Raw genomic sequence first — 22,931 nt, forward strand, 5'->3', positions numbered from 1 at the left:
TGTATATATGTGTCGATGTGTGTGTATATATGTGTATATGTGTATGTACGTGTTTGTATGTGTGTGCATGCCTGTGTGCATGGGCCCATGTGCGTGTGTGCGTGCATGTATGTGTGCCTGTTCACTTCCTGTGTATCAGAGATCTTCAATTGTATTCCTGTTATTGTCGAAGACTTAACTTTTATTTGTATTGTTTATGTGTCTCTGTGTGACTGATGCTCCGTGTATGTAGGGTGGTGCCTGAGAGGCCAGAAGAAGGCCTTAGATCCCTTGGAGCTATAGTTGCAGACAGTTGTGAGTTGTCATAAAGGTGCATAGAACTGAATTAAGGTCCTCTGCAAGAGCAATAAGTGCTCTTAACTGTTGCACCGTCTCTTTAGCTCCAGGGAAAGGTTTAAAACAAACACAGGTGGCTCATAGCCAGCTGCAACTCTAGCTCCAAGGAATATTATAAATTCTTCTGGCCTATACAGGAACCTGCACACGTGTGTAAATAAATGCCACCACACACACACACACACACACACACACACACACACACACACACACACCTAAAGAACAAAATAACTTTTGAAAAACAAAGCTCAATAATATTTGTGACTTCAGTTTATATTCAAATTAGCATCTTAGTGAACTTTAACAAGACAGCTTCCAAATACAGAGAAATCCAATTTGCGTAACTAACAAGAGAATGCTAGGAGGGACATGTAAGGAAATTTGCAGATGAGTAAGTGAAGTGAGTAGGAAAAAGAGGCATGGCCAGAAACACACACACACAGATACACACATAGGAAGGGGTTTTCCAAATCATCATATGTTAGAGAAAGGGAAGTGAAATCCACAGTGAGCTACCATTTTACACCAGCCCTGTCCACCGGGCAATACCAGGTTGGCTCCATCTGAAAGGAAGCTGACTTGTAGAAATACTCTAGCAGCTAAGGTGGGCAGGGCTGTGCAGAGACCTCTCTGGCATGCTCCCTGGAAGCTCTCCACACACACCAGGCAACTTGCAATCCACTTTTAGGCGTTTCTTCTTGAGATAAGGTTTTTTCCTTCCTCTGCAACCACACATGCAAATGACGTCGGAATGCTTATACATACATACATACATACATACATAGAGCTTTCCTGATTATTCTTCATTTTATTCAACAATAGCTTATTAAATACTATAGCTTCAGACTTATTAACTCCTTTTAAATTATAAAAACCAACAAAGTACAGGTTTTGCCCTAAGTAATATTCAGTATAATCAGAGAAACATATATTTTGACTGGAGGATGAGCAACCGACCAGAGGCCATACCTTAAAGAAAACTTATTTTCTTCTCTCAGCAACTATCAATTGCCAACAGCTCCTTAGCTGTTGTGAAACTTAATGTCACTTCCCTGCTCCATGCTGTGATTTTCTCTTGTGAACTTGAGCAGGTCTTGCTTGTGCTGTCAAACTTGCTGCAAGTTCACACGTGCCACTGCTTTGCTTCCTGACAACGATGCTAGTATGTGTTTTAGCTTACCTAAGGGAATGGCCCTTAAAACTTAATCAAGAAGTGGTTGGCTTTATAAAGAGATAAACTAGAAATTAGAACAAGAGGATTAAAGAATGTGGGCCATGGGAAGCCAGGGTGGAGGAAGGGATATGGGGAAGGAAGGCTAACACTAAAGGCTTTTAGAATAGTCATATGGAAACCTACTTCTGTAGAAGCTTCCAACACACACACACACACACACACACACACACACACACACGAGAGAGAGAGAGAGAGAGAGAGAGAGAGAGAGAGAGAGAACGGAGGGATAGAGAGAAAGAACAGAGGGACAGAGAGACAGAGAGAGGGAAGTTAAATGGGTTACCATATAATAGGGGAGAGAATACCCCATTTAGGCACCATATGCTACTAAGTAAAACCCCCAGTAAGAGGAATCAGTCACATCCTTTTGAGTCCTTTGCCAAGAGATTCAAATGTAGAGAGAGACTTTGGTGTGCATCCTGAATGGGATATTTTTGTCATATCCCTCCCCTCGAGGCTCAGGGATCTTTGCAGAAGAGTGGGTAGAATTATAGTAGTAAGAGCCAGAGGTGGTGAGAGGTTTTAAGGATACATTTTCTAGACACAGCAGGGCAGATGTGCAGGGAACTCACAGAGACTAAATCAACACTAAAAAGGGCAGTTTCCTGGTGGGTGCCAAGCCATTGTTGGAAGGCTGCTTGTTCATTTCCTGGCTGCCCAGACTCCCAAAATAATCACACAGAAACTATATTATTTAAATCACTGCTTGGTTAGTCATTTAAGCATGTTACTATCTATCTCTTATATCTTTGGTTAACCCATTTCTATTAATTTGTGTATAGCCACATGACTGTGGCTTACCCGCAAGGTTCCAGCACGTCTGTCTGTGGTGGTGGCTACATGGCTTTTCACTGATTCCTCCTTCTTCCTCCCAGCATTCAGTTCAGTCTTCCACACCTGGCTCAATTGTACCCTTTCATAGGCCAAAGCAGCTTCTTTATTCATTAACCAATAAAAGCAACACATATACAGAAGGACTTCCCACATCATAACATGCACAAGACCTACAGAAGCTCAAACCATGCAAAATCCCAGCCTGGAGGAGGGGAATTGGGTACAAAGTTCTAGCCCTGGACAAAAATCTGTTCCCTCAAAATAGCTGCTGAGTGTACCAACCATTCCAGGGCATTAATTATGAAAACTATAAGATTAGGTGTTGCCCCAAATTATTAAAAGATATGGGGCCATATGTTTTAATGATGATTTTATTTAAGTAAGAAAATATTTAGAGATGTAGCTCAGTTCCCAGAGTGCTTTCCCAGCACACAGAAAGCCCTGGGCTCCAGCTGTGACAGTGCATAAGCCAGGCATGGTAGTAGACGCCTGTAATCTCAGCACTTGGGTAGTGGTAGGAGGAAGATCAGGAGTTCAAAGTCATCCTCAGCTACTTGACAAGTTCAGTGCTAGTCTTAACTTCATGATACTCAGTTTCAAAAATCAATCAATCAACCAACCAACCAACCTACCAACAGCAAAATAAAAATAACAAAAGATAATTTCTGTGTGGTTTGAGGGCCCACGGTCTAAGCAAAGACATTTAAATTACCAAAAGCTTCTGACAGTTTCTTCCCGAGCCCTATTGCAGTTCCTCAGTACAGTGTCTTTTCTGCCATTTGGAGCCTGTTCACAGCCAACCCCATGCCACGTGTTTCCCTTGTATTTCCTGGTAATATTTTATAAACCTGGGCAACACAGTGTTCTTCAAGCCGACAGTTACAGATGGTTTCATCTCTAGCCACGTCTTCCATGACCTCAATTACCACATTAAAATATTGTTAGCAAATTAAAATTCAAACAGCATTTATTACAGGGGATCAAGTTTATTTCACAAGTAATTTACATATTGTCACTGACTCTGTGCCAGTTGCTTACAATTTTGGCCTTGTTTGTGGGAGAGCAGCCAGCTCTAATGCATAGGACAGAGGACAGAGACATCATTTATCATGAGGCTTTCTTCCTCTGACTGCAGGGCATTTAGAGAAATGGGGCAGCACACCAGAATCCAGTGCAGGTTATCAGCACGGCTCTTGGGTTACTTTAATAATTTTGGAGAAAGTACAGTACTGGTTCCCCATGTTTAGCTTCTAGGGCAGCAAACTGGGTAGTAGTACACACCTACACACTTGGGGACTGAAGGAAGGAGGGTGGCTTTATGGTTGGAAATGTGAACCATTCTTATAAATTGTCTGTAATCTTTGCCCATTTTTCATGTGTGTGTGTGTGTGTGTGTGTGTGTGTGTGTGTGTGTGTGTATGTGTGTGTGTGTGTGTGTGTGTTACCATCTACCATTTTTGTATAAGTCAGATTTTCATTGACTAGGACTCACCAAGTAGGGTAGACCAGCTCTCTGGTGAGCCCCAGGGATCTGCCTTTTCCCACTTCCTCTATGTTAGAATTACAAACACACACCGCCACAGCTGTTTTGTTTGTTTGTTTTGGAGGGAGACAAGGTCTCACTATGTAACTCTGACTGTCCCCAGAACTCTCTAGTAGACCAGGCTGGCCTCAAATGCACAGAGATACTTACTTCTGCCTATGACTCCTAGGTGCTAGGATTAAAGGTGTGTGCTGCTATATCCAACCCAACACCTCATTTTTAAAATATGGGTTTTAGAGATTTATGATTGTATAGTATGCTTTTTATATATGTAGCCATTAAAACCATCTTTCTGCTTAAGACTGGTCAGACAGCATGGTTGTAGAAATAAAAGGTATGGAGTGAGATTAAGTTCAAATTCTGACTCTAGTTTACTTTAACTGAGTGGCCTTAAGAAGCTCAATCTTTCTGCAGCTCAATTTTCCTTGGTTTAAAAATAAGACCAATTATGTCACATACCTCCTGGGGGCTGGGTTGAGGGTTTCATGAGTTAAAACAACAGTACCCCACATAATCCATGCCAGAGAAGCTGTGGCTCTGTATGCCCAGTTCTTTATTGTTCTGTGCTGGGTACTCTGCACCTATTTCTTTTCTTTTTTGTTGCAACATTAATATTAGCTTTCCTCTTCCAGAGATGCTGTCATTGTTCAGTGAGCCTACACTCTGAGTCTGGAGTTTCCAGTGGGCTTCATTTTTGTTGGATGGAGTCAAGAGAGGAGAGGCTCCGACCTTGTCTACAGTGCCCAGGTGCCTGGGGTCTTGAGAATTCCTGCCCTTGGTGCTCTGTTCTTTCAAGACTCACAGCCCATTTGGTAGTTGCTGTAGATTCCTACATGAGAACAACTAGTGGCCTCAACTTAATCTAGTCTTTTTCCCAATAGAGAAGACAAGGTGGAGCCCTTCAGAGGTCACTATACTTGGTAACCCACAACTCAGATTTTTTTCCCTACTGTGATTTTGGTTAGAGCAATGGAATTCTTCGAAAGCAATGGATCTAAACTTGTGCCCCAGGCCCAACATCACTGGGGAATAGACATAAATGGAAGCTCTCTGTTTCACCTAGACTTGAGGAGTCAGAAACTCTCTAGGCCTCCTACAGAACTCATCTGCAAACTAACATCTGAGAAACTGCACCAAAGGGCCAAGGGCCATGGTGGTTCCCCCTGATACAGAATACAACAGCAATGACTCTTCCCAACACTGAAGGTGCCTCAGGCACCCTCACAACCAACCAAGTGTTGTTGTGCAAACATGGTGGGGTAACTGATCTGAGCAAGGCATGGTGGTAGATGTCTTATTAAAGTTTAGCTATAGGATTGGGGAGGGTTCAATTGATAAAGTGCTTGGTGTGCAAGCACAGAGTCTTGAGTTCCATCCTGCACTGATCTAAAGGCCAGGCATGGTGGCAAATGTTTCTGAGTCCTCTGAAGATACTGAGACAGTAGGATGCCTGGGGCTTGCTGGGCAGTTTATCTTGGTGAATCAGTGAGATCCAGGTTCAATGACCAGCTCTGCTTAAAAATAGAGTGATAGATGAAGAAGGTCAAGGTAGGCCTTTGGCCTCCATATATACAAGTGCCTCTATGCATACACATTTACACACTAATGTTTATACACATAGGAACATGCACACACACACAACCACAGTTTATTATAAAGGTGATGGTATACCAGTGTTGTGGGAGAAGACACTTGAGACATAAGCCTTTTCTGCTGGAGGTCGGTATACAGTGGGGATGAGGGTAGTGGCTTGGAGAGGTACTGCATAGGTGAACCACAGATCTAGAAACCAAATGCTAACTCAGCTTTATCCCCCAGCTCACATTCTGTCCACCATTCCATCAGAGGTCCAAATCTTTGTGCTTAGCCTAAGTACTTCCTATTTCAGATACATGTTTTATTTCTGTTTTTATTTTTTAATTAATGCAATATATTTGTGTGCATGCAAATTTTATGGATATGGCCCAGCTGATTAAGTGCTTGCTCTGCAAGTGTGAGGACTAGAGTTCAGAGCCCCAGCACCTACACAAATGCTGGGTGGGTGTGGTTGTCCACCCGGGCATTGAGGCTTCCATTAGTCTAGCTAGCCTACACTAATTAGTGAGCTCCAGGCCAGTAGGAGACCTGCTCTCAAAACAAACAAAAAAAGGGGTGGATAGCATCAAAGGAATGACATTTGAGACTGCCCTCTGGCCTTTACAGGCATATGAACGTATGTGTGTACAAACCTGCACACAGACATGCACACACATAGAGCTTCATGCAAACGTGTGTGAGCATGCTCATGTTCTCTGCACAGTTTGCTGTGAATTTTCCATCTGGCCTGTGCCTTACAAAGTGCCACGTGTGATGAGGGAGACACACAAAACAGAGACCCTTGCTCTCAAGAATCTGTCCTCTGGTTTGCCCTGTTATCAAGATCAGTTATAATAAAACTTTCTCTCTTGCTTCAGACAGCTAGTGAGCACCTTATTGTGAAAATCATGGGGGGGGGGTTGAAGAAATGGCTTAGCAATTGAGGGTGTTTTTGCTCTTGTAGGAAACCTGGGTCCTGTTCCCAGCGCTAACACTGAACAGTTCACAACTGCCTGTACATCCAACCCCAAGGAGTTATGTTTCTGGTCTCCTCAGACATCAGCACACATATGCGTGTAGCCACACACATACACATAATTGAAAAAAAAGTAAAATAAAACTTTAAAAAAGAGAGTAACCAAGTCATATTAGCAACTAAAATGAGGATCAGGGATAGGGCAAAGGGAGAAGGTAGGAGAGAAAAATGGGGTGAATAGGGTCAAGGTATATAATGTGTAAAATATGAAAATGTCACACATAACCTATTAGTTTTTATAATTAATATATATTAACCTTTAAAATAAAAATAGAATAATATAATACATGCCCTATATGTGGAAAAAAGTCAGTTTGCTTAGTGAAATGAAGGGCTGAAGGAATGGCAGTAACTTGGAGTCCTTTCTAGGCATGAGGCCAGAACCTCATTGGCGGTTCCAAGCAAGCACAACCTCTGAGAAAAAAATCATTAAATTAGGCAAAGATCCAATGGGCTTAAATTTTCTGTTTTTGATTGCTTGCTGTGAGGGACACTATGGCATGATTTAAAATGATGATTTAATGTAGGAAGAGGCGAGGGATCTGAAGCCCAAATAGCACAGCCATATAGTTCTAATCAAATTAGTCCATTATGTGCAAATTGATTGCTGGTGGCTAGATTTACATGATGTTTATGATATCGGAATATCTGACAAAAATTGATGTCAATATTTATGCCTCTATAAATTACTCATGCAGCACTGTTATGATGGCTTCTAATCAAAGTGGAACCAAACTAATTGACCTTTAAATCTAGAGGACTTTGTAACCCAAAGCTCACTCACACTGGGACAGAAGATTGCTCTCCACAGAGGAAGGAAGCATTCGGAGTTTTGTAATGCCCTTCTCTGAAAAATTAATTGTGCATTCTGCAAGAGCTGATCCCAATAAACCATGAATTGTAGATCTGCCTTAACCTCATCTGTTTTTGTACTGCTGCCATGAAGGTCTATGACAACCAAAATTAAGGCTCGATGCTCAGGTCATTGGAACGTTGCTATACTGTCGCTTTCCATTTTTTTTATTATTTGCTTATGTGTATGTGTTTACTTCCATGTGCATGTATGTGCATCTCTGGGAAGGTAGGTATCCACAGAGACCAGAAGAGGGCATCAGAAACCTTGGCGGTGGAGTTGTAAGTAGTTGTGAGCTGCGTAACACGAGTGCTGGGAACCAAATTCAGGCCCTCTGCAAGGGCAAAAAGTGTTCTTAAATCTGAGCCATTTCTCCACTCCTGTTTTTTAGTTGTTTTTAAAGATAGGAAATACTCGATCTTTTCCTTTAAAGTTTAAGTGAGATAACTGATTAAAGAGCCTCAGTCACTGGAGGTTTCTCTCCCACCCCCACCAGTTCCTGAATAACCATTCTGAGGTTTAATATTAATTACGAACTGTTTGACCTGTTAGCTCAGGCTTATTATTAACTAGCTCATAAAACTTAAATTAAACTCATTTCCATTATTCTATATTTTATCATGAATCTTATATCTTGCTACCTCATATCTTGCTTCCCCAGTGGCTACTGGCATCTCCCAGACTCTTCTTTCTCCCTGATTCTCTGCTTGGATTTTCTGCCTAGCCATATTCTGTCCTGTCATAGGAGGTCAAAGCAACTTCTTTATTAACCCATGGTAATAAAACATATTCACAGCATACAGAGAAGCATCCCACATCACACCTCAATTTTATTATTTATTTTTGTGTACCTGTGTATGTGTGCATGCACATTTATGTGTATGATTACCGCCAGAAGACAACCTTGTATGTCATTCCTCAGGTATGTATTTCTAAGTCAGGGTCTCCCAGTGGCCCGGAATTTGTCAGCTGTGCTAAGTTGGCTGGTCAGTGAGCCCTAGAGGTCTTTCCTGTCTCTGTCTCCTCAGCTCTGGGTGTAAGAGTACACCACCAGGCTCTGTATTTTAAAATGTGAGTATTAAGGACTGAACTCAGGGCCTCATATCTGCAATACAACCACTTTATTGACTGAGTTGTTTCACCAGCCCCCCTCTTTTTTTAAATGTAAAAATATTATTATTGGGGGATAATATGTTTACTGAAAAATGGTAGACTTGGTGTTCTTTGATGGGAGAGATTTCAGTTTAGTTATTTATTTTTGTGATCTCACTGTATATGAGGCGCAGGCCAAGGATAAAGCATGAAGACAGGATTGGTTTTGTTTCCAGGAAGCCTTCAGAAAACCTGGAGCAGAGAGGGAGGAACACCTGCATTTCACCTCCTCCAAGGTTTCATTGTTTCCCAGACATAGCATGACCTTGACTTTTCTGTCCTTTTGTTAGTAGCAAACTGATCAGGCTTTGATTAATTTACTCAAAGCATAGTCCATTTAAACATTGTTCTTTGAATATCTATAGAAACACTAACTGAAAGAATTAACTTGGGGACTGTTTATATCAAAAGGGGAGGAAACATGGTCAGAACATCAGGATTCTGGAGCTGTGTCCATGAGCAAACTTCAGACTTAAATTCGGCATCCTTAAGTATAAAATGATCTATTCTGGTGGGTTTCCATTAGGTTGGAAGTGGAATTGGTTCCCTTACAAACCTGCAGTTGTTCACAACTGTACTGGGCTGCTTAACACCATAACGGCAAACAAGCAAAGGCAACGAGGTGAAGTTATTATACACACTCCCGTGTCCTTTGATGGATGCATTTGACTAAAGACCCCTCGCACATTGGAAGTTCATCAGTCAGGGATTTGACACGCGAGCACATTTTCACCACTCAACTCCAAATCCTTCTTGTCTTTTTCTGAGCAGATTTCTATCTGCATTTTGGAGAGGGCTGCTTGGTCTGGTTAGCAAACCTCATTACTTGTCTTACTGCAGACTCAGTGGAGCCTTCTCTCTTGAATTGAATGATCCGACTCTCTGTTAGGCAGACATCTAATACTATATCGCCTATATTGCTCAGTATTTCTCTCGGTTCTTTAATTTGCCCTTTAGAAATGCCTCAGGAGAAGCAATTGAAAGATGATATTTCTTTCAAATAATCCTCCCCTGTCTCAGGAAAGCAGTGCTCTAAAGATAATTATTTAAACAAACTATACTACCTAATTTTCCGATCTTTATCAATTTAAACTCCCCCAAATAGTGCATAGGGAGAATAAATAATTAAGTGATCAGAAAATAATGTACATTAAAGGCATATCTGAAAAATCCTCTCAGGATGATGAGTGCTTCCAGGTTTCCAGAGTTGCTCAAGCTAGTCACTTGCTACCTATGGGTTAAAGGTCATCCCATAATCCCTTATGAACAATAAATAACTTCAATTACTAGACACCTATGTTTCTTGATTGAAATGAGAGACTATTAAAACAACTATATAGTTATCTCACAAAAATACTTGAGAAGCAGGTGTGACATAGTTAAATAATATTTTCAAGCAAAACACCTTAGACCTTGCCTAAATCCAAATTCCTGTGGTTGCAGTAAACTCACAATTCCAGATGGTCTGGCTTCCTATTGGTGGGTGATAAATGACACTTCTAGTAGTCAGGGAAAAGCACCACATGGTTATGGTGCTGGCTTACGAGTGCAGAATGGAGAAAGGCCCAACTAGGAGGCTTATCTTGTATCCTGTACCATCAGCTAACACTCGTTTTAAACAGGCCTTTACTTATGCATGTGTCTACACATAGATGCCTCCCTCTTGGGGATTTATTTAGTAACGTTTCCCACTGCTACAAGAGAATAGCCGACAAAAGCAAGTAAAGGAAGAGAGGGATTATTTCAGCTCGCAGTTTGATAGTACACTCATCAGGTGGGGAAGGCATGGCCACAGGAAGACAAGGAAACTGGTCACATTGCATGTGTAGTCATCGGAACCCAGCTTCTTTGACCTTCCAATATGGACTGAATGAAGATCAGCATCTCTATAGGATTTTTTTTTTGAGACAGGGTTTTAGAGCCTGTCCTGGAACTAGCTCTTGTAGACCAGGCTGGCCTAGAACTCACAGAGATCCGCCTGCCTCTGCCTCCCGAGTGCTAGGATTAAAGGCGCGTGCCATCACCACCTTGCTTCTATAGGAATCTTTTTGGTCTTCTGTATCAGTGGGAAGCTGAGGCATCGCGTCTCAAGGACTGGGTAGCTACTGTACCCCCAGTCTCTCCAGCATTCAGTCACCACCAGACTTTGTAGCCTGTATCATGAAAGCCAGGCGAATCTGTCTTCTCTGTAACAAATGCTCATCTATTGGTCTGTTCCTTTAGAACTAGCTCCTCTGCATCTCCAGCCTTGCTCATCTTCAGCTCTGCTGTGCGTCAACCTGTGGCCTTCGTTCTTACTTTAGAATTTCAACTGTCTACCACATTCTTCCTCAGAGTCTTAGTTCACACTGTCCTTCTGTTGTGCTTTATCCGTGAGACGGCATCACCACAGCAGGAACTTCTCCTGGCCATCCGCTAAGCTGCTCCCTTCCAGTCCTGTCTGTGACACACTCTGTCCTGCCTAGTGCCTAACTCTGTCTGAAATTGTTTTTTTCACCTTTTATTCATTCCTGTCAGCGTCATTTTTATATAGCAGGGTCCTAATACCTGGTACCAATTTCTCTGGATAAGGGTACAGCACCTATCAGTTATATAAATGAAAGAACCACACAGATAAATGAAAAATGTATTTGCCATTCTGTTGCTGGTTTTGTAGTAACAAAGTCAAAGTATATCTGAAATACACACATAGAGACACACACACACACAGACAGACCCACACACGATGGGGGTAGAGAAAGAGTCAAACTGGGTATTTCTTACCATAAAAAGACAGAGAACAAAAATCTTATTTCTTTATTTTATTTCAGCAACGCCCAAAAATAACATGGAAAGTGTTTGGAATGAAATACACCAAGAAGCTCATATCAGGGGCTGCCTCGTGCAGTCACAGAGATCAGACATTACTATCTCTTGCTGTTGTTCTATGTTGCTTCTCAAGCATCTGAAAATGAACATTTATTTTTGTGAACAGAGACCTCAGAAGTTCTATTTCAGAGCTATGTGATGCTAGTGACGAGGACCTCTTTACTGTTTGTCACTGGCTAAGCACGGTCCCTGTAAAGGACCTAAACTCCAATCGGGCTTTAAGACAAGGCGGCTGAATGAAGGGAAGATGCTATAGTCTTTAGCCTCTAGCTTTTAGTGTAAGGATCTTTTTTGTTTGCTTGTCTTTCATTCTGTGAAGTTTTGAGACAGTAATATTTTATTGACTTACGTCCTGCAGAGTACCACTGTTTTTCTGCTTTTATTTTAATATGCAATAGATTGGGCTACACAAAAAATACCATTACTTATTTATTTTGTTGTTTCTGATCTGCAGCAATGGTTGAAATCTTCGGTATCAGTTACTGAGGTAGCACCAACGCCCAGTGATGTTTGATCTGGCATGTACCAGGTAGTTGATTTTATAATTTGTAAGCAGCGTTGATGTATGTCTTTAAATACATGACAGTTTCCATCCAGAGCCCACTGTCAGAACCAGTAAGCTTCCACACCAATCCAGAGAGGGGTCGGTTCAGGAACAGGGGAAAGGCATTTTGTAGTGTGTCACCCAAGAGTGATGGTGTCTCACCGCGTGCTTTAATACATGTTGGTGATACTTTATCTCACAATGACACCTGATGGCTCACACAGCTTTCTCTCATTCATTATCTGATTTAATCCTCTGGATCTAAGGGGGAGATAATCTCATTCTCGTTTTGCTGATTTACAAGAGGAGGCAGCTAGGAAGTGGAAGGACTGGGCTGTGAATCAGAAACCCCTGTAGCAAAGAAAAGTCAGTGGTAAATATGTGTGCCAAAGGAAATCTAAACTTTGCAGAAAAGTGCTATTGCCCAGAATTGACGTTTAAAAATCTCAATTATTTCTAAATGCAATTTTTACCAAATGTTTGCTTTTGTTTCTTTTAAGTTACATATATTCATCACAACTATTTTTCAAAAATAATGTCTTAAATATTCTGCAGTTATGAATTATCCACACACACATATGTATACACACATGCACACTTTGAACAAAAGAGCAGTCCATTTTTAGGACCAATGTTTCTGACAAAAACAGGAATTGATCTGAAATTGAAATGCAATTGAAATTCTATAGAGCGTTCTGTGGAGTATGGATTTGCAAGATGACTGTTTTCCAAAATGCATATTAGTATTTGAGGAAAGAATCTTTTATTCTTCGATGTCCTTGAAAGAGATCTAGGCTGGAAAGGATTTCCTCTCTTTGGTTCTCTCAGGGATGTCCTTTTAAGAGCAATGACTTCTCCGAGTGACGGGGACTGTGTTCTGTAGCTTTTGCTGGCAGCACGCAGTCCTAGGAGTCAAACTGAGCAATTTGCTTCCCGTCTAGAGAAAGAAGCATTTGTTAACACAATATGAGGAATGGATTCGAATTCCGGTGGGGCTTCTCTGTAGATCCCACGGGTAGAGCCCCTTCTTAGCTAATAAATAAACCCTGAATTGAAATTTGGAGGTTGGGGATTTGAGAAAAACCCCACTAGAACAGCTCACTTCACGCTTACGCCATGTCTCTTTGCTGTTTTTCTCTTTGTTTGGAGCCATGTAAATAGCAGATAGATTGTAGCAGCCCTTTCTGGTATTGCAGTGAACTGCACCAATAAGGAGGATTGAACTCACTTGAGAGTTTTCTCTGTACAATTGCAATAAGGATCATATGCCCTTAAGGAAATTTAAAACAACAACAACAACAACAAATCCCTTTCATTTTCATGTCTTGGTCTTGTAAATGTTTACCAGAGGGGGAAAATTGTACTGAAAAACATTTCTGAGTCTTTCCCCAAAATACCCTGGTTTGTCTTTGAAGAAAACAGACTTGGTGTTGTTTCAAAATGGCCGGCACTTGTTAAGGATACTTCTGAAAGTATTTGGGGAAATGTGTTTTATAAATCAGCATTGGAATAAGAATGTCTGATGAATGAGTATGAGAATGTTTCTGGGGCGTCAATGGTCAGCATTATTACAGTACCACTTACCACTATAATTTTGAATGAGATCTATTTAACCTTGAAAAATTTGAAAGGTCTTGATTTGTTGTTGTATATTATAGGTATGTTTGGGGATGTCTATTTCTTTCATGTGGAAAGATTTTTTTCTATTGTTCTTTCTTTAGCGGTGTTCCAGTTCCAAAGTCCATCCATCTGTGAGGGGGATGTAGTAGACATTGTTTTTAACGGGTCCACACAGTGACATATGGGTCTGAGCCAAGCTATAGCAGAAGGCATACATCCTCTGTTGGAATAACTGAAAGGACAGATGACTGTGGAAATGACGAGGCTGAGCTGGGCTGTCATTCTTTGCAAAGGCTCTGGTGGATTACCAAAATGAGGCAGGTACACTTTTAGATATGGGAAACTGGCTTGCATGTGAGCAGGAGGCATGAATGATGGCCTGGGTGCGAATTCAAAACAGTGGCGACAACGCAGTCTCCATCCTCAGCACAGAAGCCCTCACATCTCAGGACGCCTGGAGAGGCCAACGTTTAGAAAATCACATGCTGACTGTCACCATTGTGTGGCTCAGTTTTAAAGTTTGCCACTCCCGGCCAGAACCCACCTTGGATAGTTTTATTGCGCTTAGGTAGGATGTATTTTTACAAGATAGCTTCCAGATATTTTGAGTGCAGGGGGAATGTGTGACTCTCACTTCAGAGCTTATTAGTGTAGGAAAAAACACAAAACTTGAAATGTTGAAGCAAAACAGTGTGGCTGAGAAGGTGGCTCCAGGAGCTGAGGCGCTTGCCTGAGAGTAGCAAGCCTGAAGACCAGAGCACAGATCCCCTGAACCTATATAAATGCAGGGTGGGCTTGAGTGCCACCTGAAATTCCAGCCTCAGGAGGAGGAAACCAGAGCCCTGGATCAAGTTGACTGACAGGACCAGGTGTATCTTCAAGCCCTGGGTTTGATTGACAGACCCTGCCTCAAAGTAAACTGTGAAGAAGGAAATCAAAGATTTCTAACATCAAACGTGGGCCTCCACAGGCACAGGAAAACTCATAAACATGCACTTGAACACACATGTACACCCATACATTTGTCCACAAACCATACACACATACACATGGAAAGAAGAAAAATTCAAACCCATAAAACTCCTATTAGCCATTGGGTGGGGGAAATGATCATTTTCCTTTTGTCTAAACCCTAAACTACTTTACAGTCAGCCTTAGTTTTCTTAAGGCATATCCTGTAGCCCAAAGACTAAGAGAAAGTGTGGTCTCAATTTCCCAACTTTAAATCAGAGTTCAGACTTTCTTGGATGATGAATGCAGGAACTCAGGCAGAACAATAGTCTCAGTACCCATGACTTCACCACCAATCAAAACTTCTGGTATTTCTTTGTCGCGATACACACATTGTTTATTGGACTGTGTGCTTATAGCTCGTGCCTTAAAAATTGTGTTTGCTATTAGACCCAATTGTAAATTATTAGAAGATGACACAAATTATATTTTCATATGAATGTCTTTTTTAAAAGGTTTCACTTTTAACTATGTATATGTGGGTTTTTGCAGATGAGTATAGGTACTGGTGGGGGCCAGAAGAGGGAGTTGGATCACCTGGAGCTGGGCTTAAGTGTTGTGAGCTAGTCTGGAGATGGTGGCACACACCTTTAATCCCAGTACTCCCATTTTCCTCCCACTCTCCCCTCCCCCTCCCCCTCATTGTTCAGTCCTAAGAGAAGTCAGGGTGCCCTGCCCTGTGGGAAGTCCAAGGCCCTCCCCGCTCCATCCAGGACTAGAAAGGTGAGTATCCAAACAGACTAGGCTCCCAAAAAGCCAGTACATGCAGTAGTATCAAAACCTGGTGTCATTATCATTTGCTTCTCAATCTGCCCTCATTGTCAGCCACATTCAGAGAGTCCGGTTTGATCACATGCTCATTCAGTCCCAGTCCAGCTGGCCTTGGTGAGCTCCCATTAGATCAGCCCCACCATCTCTGTGGGTGGACACACCCTTAGCAGTCCTGACTTCCTTGTTCATGTTCTCCCTCCTTCTGCTCTTCATCTGGGCATTGGGAGCTCAGTCCAGTGCTCCAATGTGGGTCTCTGCCTCTATCTCCATCCATTGCCAGATGAAGGTTCTATGGTGGTATGCAAGATATTCATCAGTGTGGCTATGGGAGAAGGCCAGTTCAGGCACCCTCTCCTCTGCTGCCCAAGGACCTAGCTGGGGAAATCCCCTTGGACACCTGGGAACCCCTCTAGAACCAAGTCTCTTGCCAACCTTAAAATGGCTCCCTTAGTTAAGATATCTTCTTCCCTGCTCCCATATCCACCCTTTCTCCATCTCAACCATCCCATTCCCCCAAGCTCTCCCCAATCCTCCCCTTCTCCCTTCTCTCTCCCCATCTCCCTTTCCCCCCAACCCACCTCCGTGCTCCCAACTTTTTATGCAAATTTCTTTAAGTAAGGCTTGGTACTCAATGAATGTTATCCATTCTGGATGCTATCATTATTGGGTGAGTGAAGCGGTCGTTACTCATCCCTTTGATGATTTTTACTTTCTCATGTTCACTGATGAGAATTTGTTTAGGCATTTATAGCTCTGGGAAGATTTTCTAATCTGCATAAACTGCTTCTCAATTGTAATGGAAATTCTAATTGGCTTTAGTAATAAAAACCTGGAGTCAGATATAGGGGTTAATGCTGAAAAATCAGAGAAGCAGAGCAGCTGGCCACTAGTCCTTACCTCTACTGAATCCTCAGACCAAAGGGGCGATCCTGTCCCTAGGAATTCTCAAACTGTATGCCTTGACATCCTGTCTCCTTTTGCCTTTTATTCCTCTCTCTGCTCAACCATATCACTTCCTGTCTCCACCTCCCTAGTGCTGGGATTGAAAGTGTGTGAGTCACTACTGCCTGGTTCTGTTTCTCTTTTAGACTGGATCAGTTTCCTCTTGCCCACGGTGGCCTTGAACTCACAGAAATCTGTCTGCCTCCGTCTCCTGAGTGCTGGGATTAAAGGTTTGTGCCACCACTGCCTGGCCTCTATGGCTAACTAGTGCTGCTAACTCTGCACGCTGATCTTTAGGCAAGTGTTATTTGTTACAGCACAAACAAAATATCAGCACTTAATTGCTGTCTGTGCATTAAATAGGATTGACTAACCTCGCTCCTAATGCTGACCATCATCATTAGGGGGACCACAGGCCACAGAGTGGGGACCAAAATCTACATGTGCAAAAGAAAGATGAGGAAGTGGAAAACATCTCAGCTCTGCAACCACAGGCTGGGCCAGGCTTCCCCGGAGATGCTGGTACCCTGAACTAGAAGACAGTACAGTTATTGTGATGGATGTGTTAGGGATGCAGCACACTCATGGAGCGATGAGGGTGATTGTGAGCCTATTACCCTAGCTAGAAATCTGGTGTCCCTCATGTATTCTGTATCAGTAAGAATCCTAGGGAGAAATAAAGCACTCTAGGAAGCTAAGACAAAGAAATACTTGCATGAGGAGGATATAATGGCAAGATAGGGTAGTGAGAGGCAGAAAAGGGTGTTGAAGACAGAGAGACTCAAAATGGGGAGAAAAAGTACAAGTTGACCACAGAAAGAGCAGGGAAGGGAGGAAGAACTGAAGGGCAAAGAGCAATCCCGGGAGTATGTGACCACTTCCAGTAACGAGGTGACACCCTTCTCCTTTTCCTCCTGTCTTCTGATGTCTCTAGGTAGATGAATTTAGTTGGACACCAGCCAGCAAGAGGGTGGGGCAATGCCTCTACCAGCAGCTAATGCTAAGAGTTCAGAACACCCTGCCTAAGGGTGGCACTGTCCACAGTGTGTGGTCCTCCTACATCAATTATTAATAAAGAGCATGCCCTCACAGTCCTGCCTATAGGCTAGTCTGATAGAGGCAATTCATCAATTGACGTTCCAGATTCTCGGATGACTCCAGTTTGTGTCAAGTGAACAAAAACCTACACAGCATAGAAGGGTAGAGGGGACCAGGTTTTGTGGATGGAAAACTACAAAGAAGAAATCCCAGTGTGTGAGAGGACTTTGGTCACACACCATACTATGTTTTCACTGAAGATGAGCCAGGGTAACTAGATGTTGGAGGTTGGAAGGGAGAACTTTAGTCAGATACCAAGAGTGGGGATTCTGGGTAGACCACTGCCTTATATAATTCCTGATAAATTGGGCTTCAGGTCATGTCTAAGGTCAGGCTATCTCAGAGGAGCCTGCTTAATGTTTGGTCCAGGAGACTATTCTGTCTTACTTCTACCAAGAACTTGAGCAACTTTAGACAAGCTGTTTATGCTTTAAGCCTTTTAGTCTGGAAAACTGAATCAGTAACATATGTTTAACAATTACCACTGAACTTCAAGGATCAAATGGAACGAGTGTAATAAACAAACTTTCAAGACAGCAAGGGGAGATGAGTTATGGAGCCGGACACTGAAGGGTCCTGCTTTCCGTTCAGGCTTGGAAATCTTGATGCACAAATGAAGGGTTTAAAGCGTGGAGATGGTTGTCTTGCTGCCAACACCACCTTCCTCTTATTCTGTAACATTTGAATTGAATTTAGCCTACAGCGGCCCAGAGACACTCCCTTTCCCAGGCTTCTCTTCTGGGTGTGGCTGTGTGAATACCCAGTTCCCATGGATGGGGTAGGGAGCTCGTTCCCTCTTTTCATCGTGCTTCCTCCCCCATATGCTCCCCTTCTCCATGGGAGGGTTACAGTGCAGCAACCGAAAACTGAGGATGGTAGAACTATCCCTAGCTGAGGGCTATATTGGAGTTGAGTCCCTGTCCTCACATCTTCTCTACCAGACTGGATGCTCTCCTTGGACAATTACAGGTGAGAAAAAAAGTGAGCTTTATTCTTATAAGTCTCTGATTGCCGAAGTGTCTCAGTTATAGTAGCTTAATGGGGCATTCCTGCACAGAAACCTAAACATTCTGTAAAAGGGAAAATAACGTTTTCACAGTTCTTCTCAGAGCACGGCTGGGTTGTCAGTGTGCTTGTGAGATGGGCTGAGGTGAAGAGGGAACTGGAAGAGGGAACAACAGAGAGTAAGGAACCATCATCTTTTTTTTTTCTTGAGATCAGGTCTCCTGTATTCTTGAATTCACTACATAATGAAGGATGACCTTGAACTCCTGAGCCTCCTGCTTCCAGGTCCCAAGTTCTGGGATTCCAGGCATACATATCATGTCTGGTTTATAAAGTGATGGGGATTAAAGCCAGTGCTTAGTGAATGTTAGGCAAACATTCTTCCATCTGAGCCATATTTTCAACCTGCAAAGTAGTGAGTGTTTTCACGGAGTTATTGGAAAGCCACATATTTTTAGCACAGTAAGATGTTCTTAGAAGAAATTTTCAGAAAGTATGGGGAAAGATGTGAGGTTATAGACACTGCAGTCATTTCTTAGAGAAGCAGGCAAAGTCTTTTGGGTAGAAAATTTGCCCATTTGTGTATGATTTTCATGTTTATAAGTGTCAGCTGATTGATTTACACTTTGTATCACAATGGTTATTTCTTTTAGAAACCACCCAGTTGAGGTATGCTATCCCAAATAATGTGTACAATTATTATTTCGCACACAAGAAGTACCACCATGGACTGGGGTCCAGACAATGCATTATCAAGTTTGTGATTCTCAGTGGCTCGCCCATCTTAGTACTCTTCCACATGGAGTATTTGGTCTCAGATTGCCTTCGGAAGATATCACAAAATGCCTACCATCAACAGCATTTTACTGTGTTCACTTGCTCATCTCCAGTGAGACAGAGGGATGGAGAGAGAAAGGAAGGAAAGGACAGAGATGACAGAATCAAGTGCAGCTCTCTCTGGTCTTGCCAGGTGAACTCAAGTCAGGCTCCCAGCCTTTATCTTGGGGAAACGTCACACCCCCTTTGGCCTGAGCTAGATTTTCTTGCCATCCATGGCAACAATGCTGGGATTGTTATAACAGCCTTTGAGACAAATCAACCAACTGTCTTAGCCCAGGGTCAAAGGCGGCTCTCAATTTTTGAAATGCTTACATTTCAAATAGCCAGGTAAATATTCTGTCAACACCTCCAATCCTGTCCATTTGTTCATAAAACGTAAGTGGTGCACAGCTGTAACCACAGCCTTGGAGAAAGAGCTAGAATGATGCCATAAAGTGGGGACCATTCTGGTCGGCAGAGTAAGTGCCTGACCAACTTGAACTAGAAATGCCTTAAAGAAAAATAAATAAGCCGAAGACCCCCAATTCTTTACTGGTTGGTTCCATAAGAAAAAGTCAGCCAATGCTTTTCTATGTTTTATTTATCTATTAATTCATTTCTGAGTATGGGTGCATTTATGGAAAGGCATGGGAGAGGATGTCAGGAGAGAACTCGTGGGAGTTGGTTCTCTTCTTTTACCATGTGGGTCCTGGGGGGCAGAACCCAGATTGTCAGTTTTGCTGCCAAACACCAAGCACCATTACCAGATGAAACACCCCAATGGCCCATTTAAATCTCTAAAATTTCATTTTCATTTACTTATTTGTGAGTATGTTGGGTGGGGCGCACACATGCTGCAGTGCATTGTGTAGGTCAGAGTATAACATGTAGCAATAGCTCTCTTCCACTACGTGTGTCCTCGGGATGGAAGTCAGGTCATCTTACTCTGCTGAAGGTGTCTTTACCTTTTGAGAGATCTCCCCAGCCCCAGCTGCTTCCTGTACCAGTCAGAACCTAGTCCTGGAATTGATGGTGACAGGCCACCATTACTTGTAGATCCTGAACAGTTCTTGGAGAGAATCACCCAGAAGGGGAGGGAGGCTTGTTTGAAGATGTGGGGCTTCAGATCCCTAAAAAAGCAGAATCAAGCACCTATGAACTTCAGCAAACTGACAAGGTTTCTTCACTAATTTATGTCACTAGAATTGATAATGTTCATTGTATCTACTTTGTAAATTCTGCTCTAGGCTCCATGTGAATAACTAGAATACCTTACAACCAACTTCTCATCCTTCTTTACCAGCCTACATTTGCTGTGCTTACTCCCAAGTTCTTCTATTTTAGAGGGGTGAAGAGATTAACACAGGTCTGGTCTCAACTAATGCACATGTGAAGTACAGCATCTAGTGCCATGCCAAATGATGGGGGAGTTTTAAAAGTATTGAGAACAGCTCTAGTGCAGATAGGGTTCATCCATAATGCTGATGGCCCAAGCCCTCCAATGGGCTTGACCAATGGTATAAAACCTGGGTCTGTGTTTGGAATGTAGCTGGAGGAATGTGCAATTTAGATTTTAAAAATCAATGTGAATTAGTCTCAATCTGACTTCACTTCAGGAGGAAGGTGCTAGTCCTAGAGGTACGATATGAGTAGGGATCAATAATGTCTTATAAGTTCATCCTCTGAAATCATCTCTACAACAAGGTTACAAAAAGGTGAAACACCAGGCTGGGCCAATAGCTCAGCCAGTAAAGTGCTTGCCTTGCAAGCACAAGAACCTGAGTTTGTTCCCCCAAACCTATGGTGGCCACAGTTAGTAGCCTGTTTGATATCATTGCATGCATATTTTTCTATATATGTAAAGACGCAAAGCAAGAGTACATGCACATATACAAACACACTTTTTGGTGTATATATGTATGTCCTAGTATATGTTTTTTGAAATTGGACTTTTTAATTTAAATTTTTATTGCAATTTTTATTTTGCATTTGGCAGGGATGGTTTCTTTCCTTCCACCATGTAGGTCCCAGGGATAGGCAGACTTCTTTACCTTCTGAGCCATGTAGTTGGCTTCTGCTTGACTTTTCACTTACCAACACGAGCAGCCATCTTTCCATGCCCGTTGACATCATTTTACCCTTTATTTTAAAATGCTGTGAAATAGTCCATTTATTTTATGGGTTTACAGATATTTATTTAACTAATCTAATTAATGAACATTTAAAGAACTCAGGTAAAGTTGTCACCATTCCAGCAGATGGGATTTGATGGACAATTACACATGGTGCTCTTGTTTGGAATTTTAATGCCTGCTGCTTATTGCTTTCAGAGCATTTAAGTAAATTATAACATTTCCTAAGAAACACACATGCAGTTTAAAAACCAAAGCTTACTATTATGTCTATAGCGGGAAAGAGCAGTTCTTAGCTCTCTATATTCCAAGTTTAGGGAATGCAGCTTCTTCCATGCCTGTCACTTGTACTACGATCTTTGTACTTCCTCTAAAATTGTAAATTACCCAGCTCATTCACAGCTTTGTTTCTCCATGTCTATGCTATTTCATTATCCTAAATTGAAAAACTGAACTAAATTTTTCTTTCTATAGTTTCTCTTTGGTCTACAAACATTCATTTTATTTACATTTTGTTCATTTCTTGAAGCTACACTCTCAGATCTTGACACTCCGTTTGAGTCAGGAATCTTTCTCCCTCTTGCCTTCCCATGATGTCTGTTGTCCCCTGAGAACTACACACATCAACTTGAGGGTTCCCTTCACTTCTCACATATGTTGAATTGCCTGTTTTTTTTTTTTTTAGTTTTATGTCTTCCTTTTTTATTGTTCTTGACTGTATTCATAGCATTATATATAGTTTTTCTGTAGGGTAAACAGTCAGCTGACTGTCAACTCACAGAATAAATAAGAGCCAAATGGACTCACATTTTACACCTACATTAGACAATTGACATAGCTTCAGAAAAAAGAAAGAAAATAAAAAAAATCAGCACATATATGCATTTGTTGAGACTTCTGTGAGATCTACAGAGTAACCAAAGGGAAGTGTGTGAGCTCTGTGACATGGCTCAGTTGATGGCGGGCAGAACAGTGAAAAGTCTGAGGTTGGCTGGCTTGGGCTACTGTAGCCTTTTGCCCTTGGCCTCATTAACTCCCCACTTTCTCCAACAGGATCTATAGCCATAGGCAAGCAGTTTGTGAAAAGCCTGGAAAGTCAGTCCCCAATCACAACCCCTGGCTTTTGTCCTTAATAAGGCTTGCTACTGTCCTTGACATTTCCTCCCTGCTGGCTGCCTTTAAGGCTGTGTTTATCAACAGCCTCCACCACAACAAGGTGAGTAGCCACCTGCCCCCACCTCTTCCCCATCCCCCTTGTGGATTTTGTTAGATCAATTTGCCACCATAGCCCACCTTCCCTCAGCAGAGTTTGACTCTAAGTTCAGAGGTGAAAGTCAAGCTTTCTTCGAAAGTCTTTCTTCCAAAACCTTAAATCATTTACTCCTCTGCCTTCTGCTGTGCCTTCTCAAGCCTGGCCGCTGGTACTCTCTGTGGCCCACACTCCAGAAGTCAGGCACCTTCTGTTCACAGGTGCTGGCTCTGTCTATTTTTTCTCCACATGGATTTTCACTGAATCAGGAAAAGCCTCCCCCTGCCCCTTGATTCTTCTGTGTCTTCA

Source organism: Microtus pennsylvanicus, chromosome 3 (assembly GCF_037038515.1).
Source record: "Microtus pennsylvanicus isolate mMicPen1 chromosome 3, mMicPen1.hap1, whole genome shotgun sequence".
Classification (NCBI taxonomy): Eukaryota; Metazoa; Chordata; class Mammalia; order Rodentia; family Cricetidae; genus Microtus; species Microtus pennsylvanicus.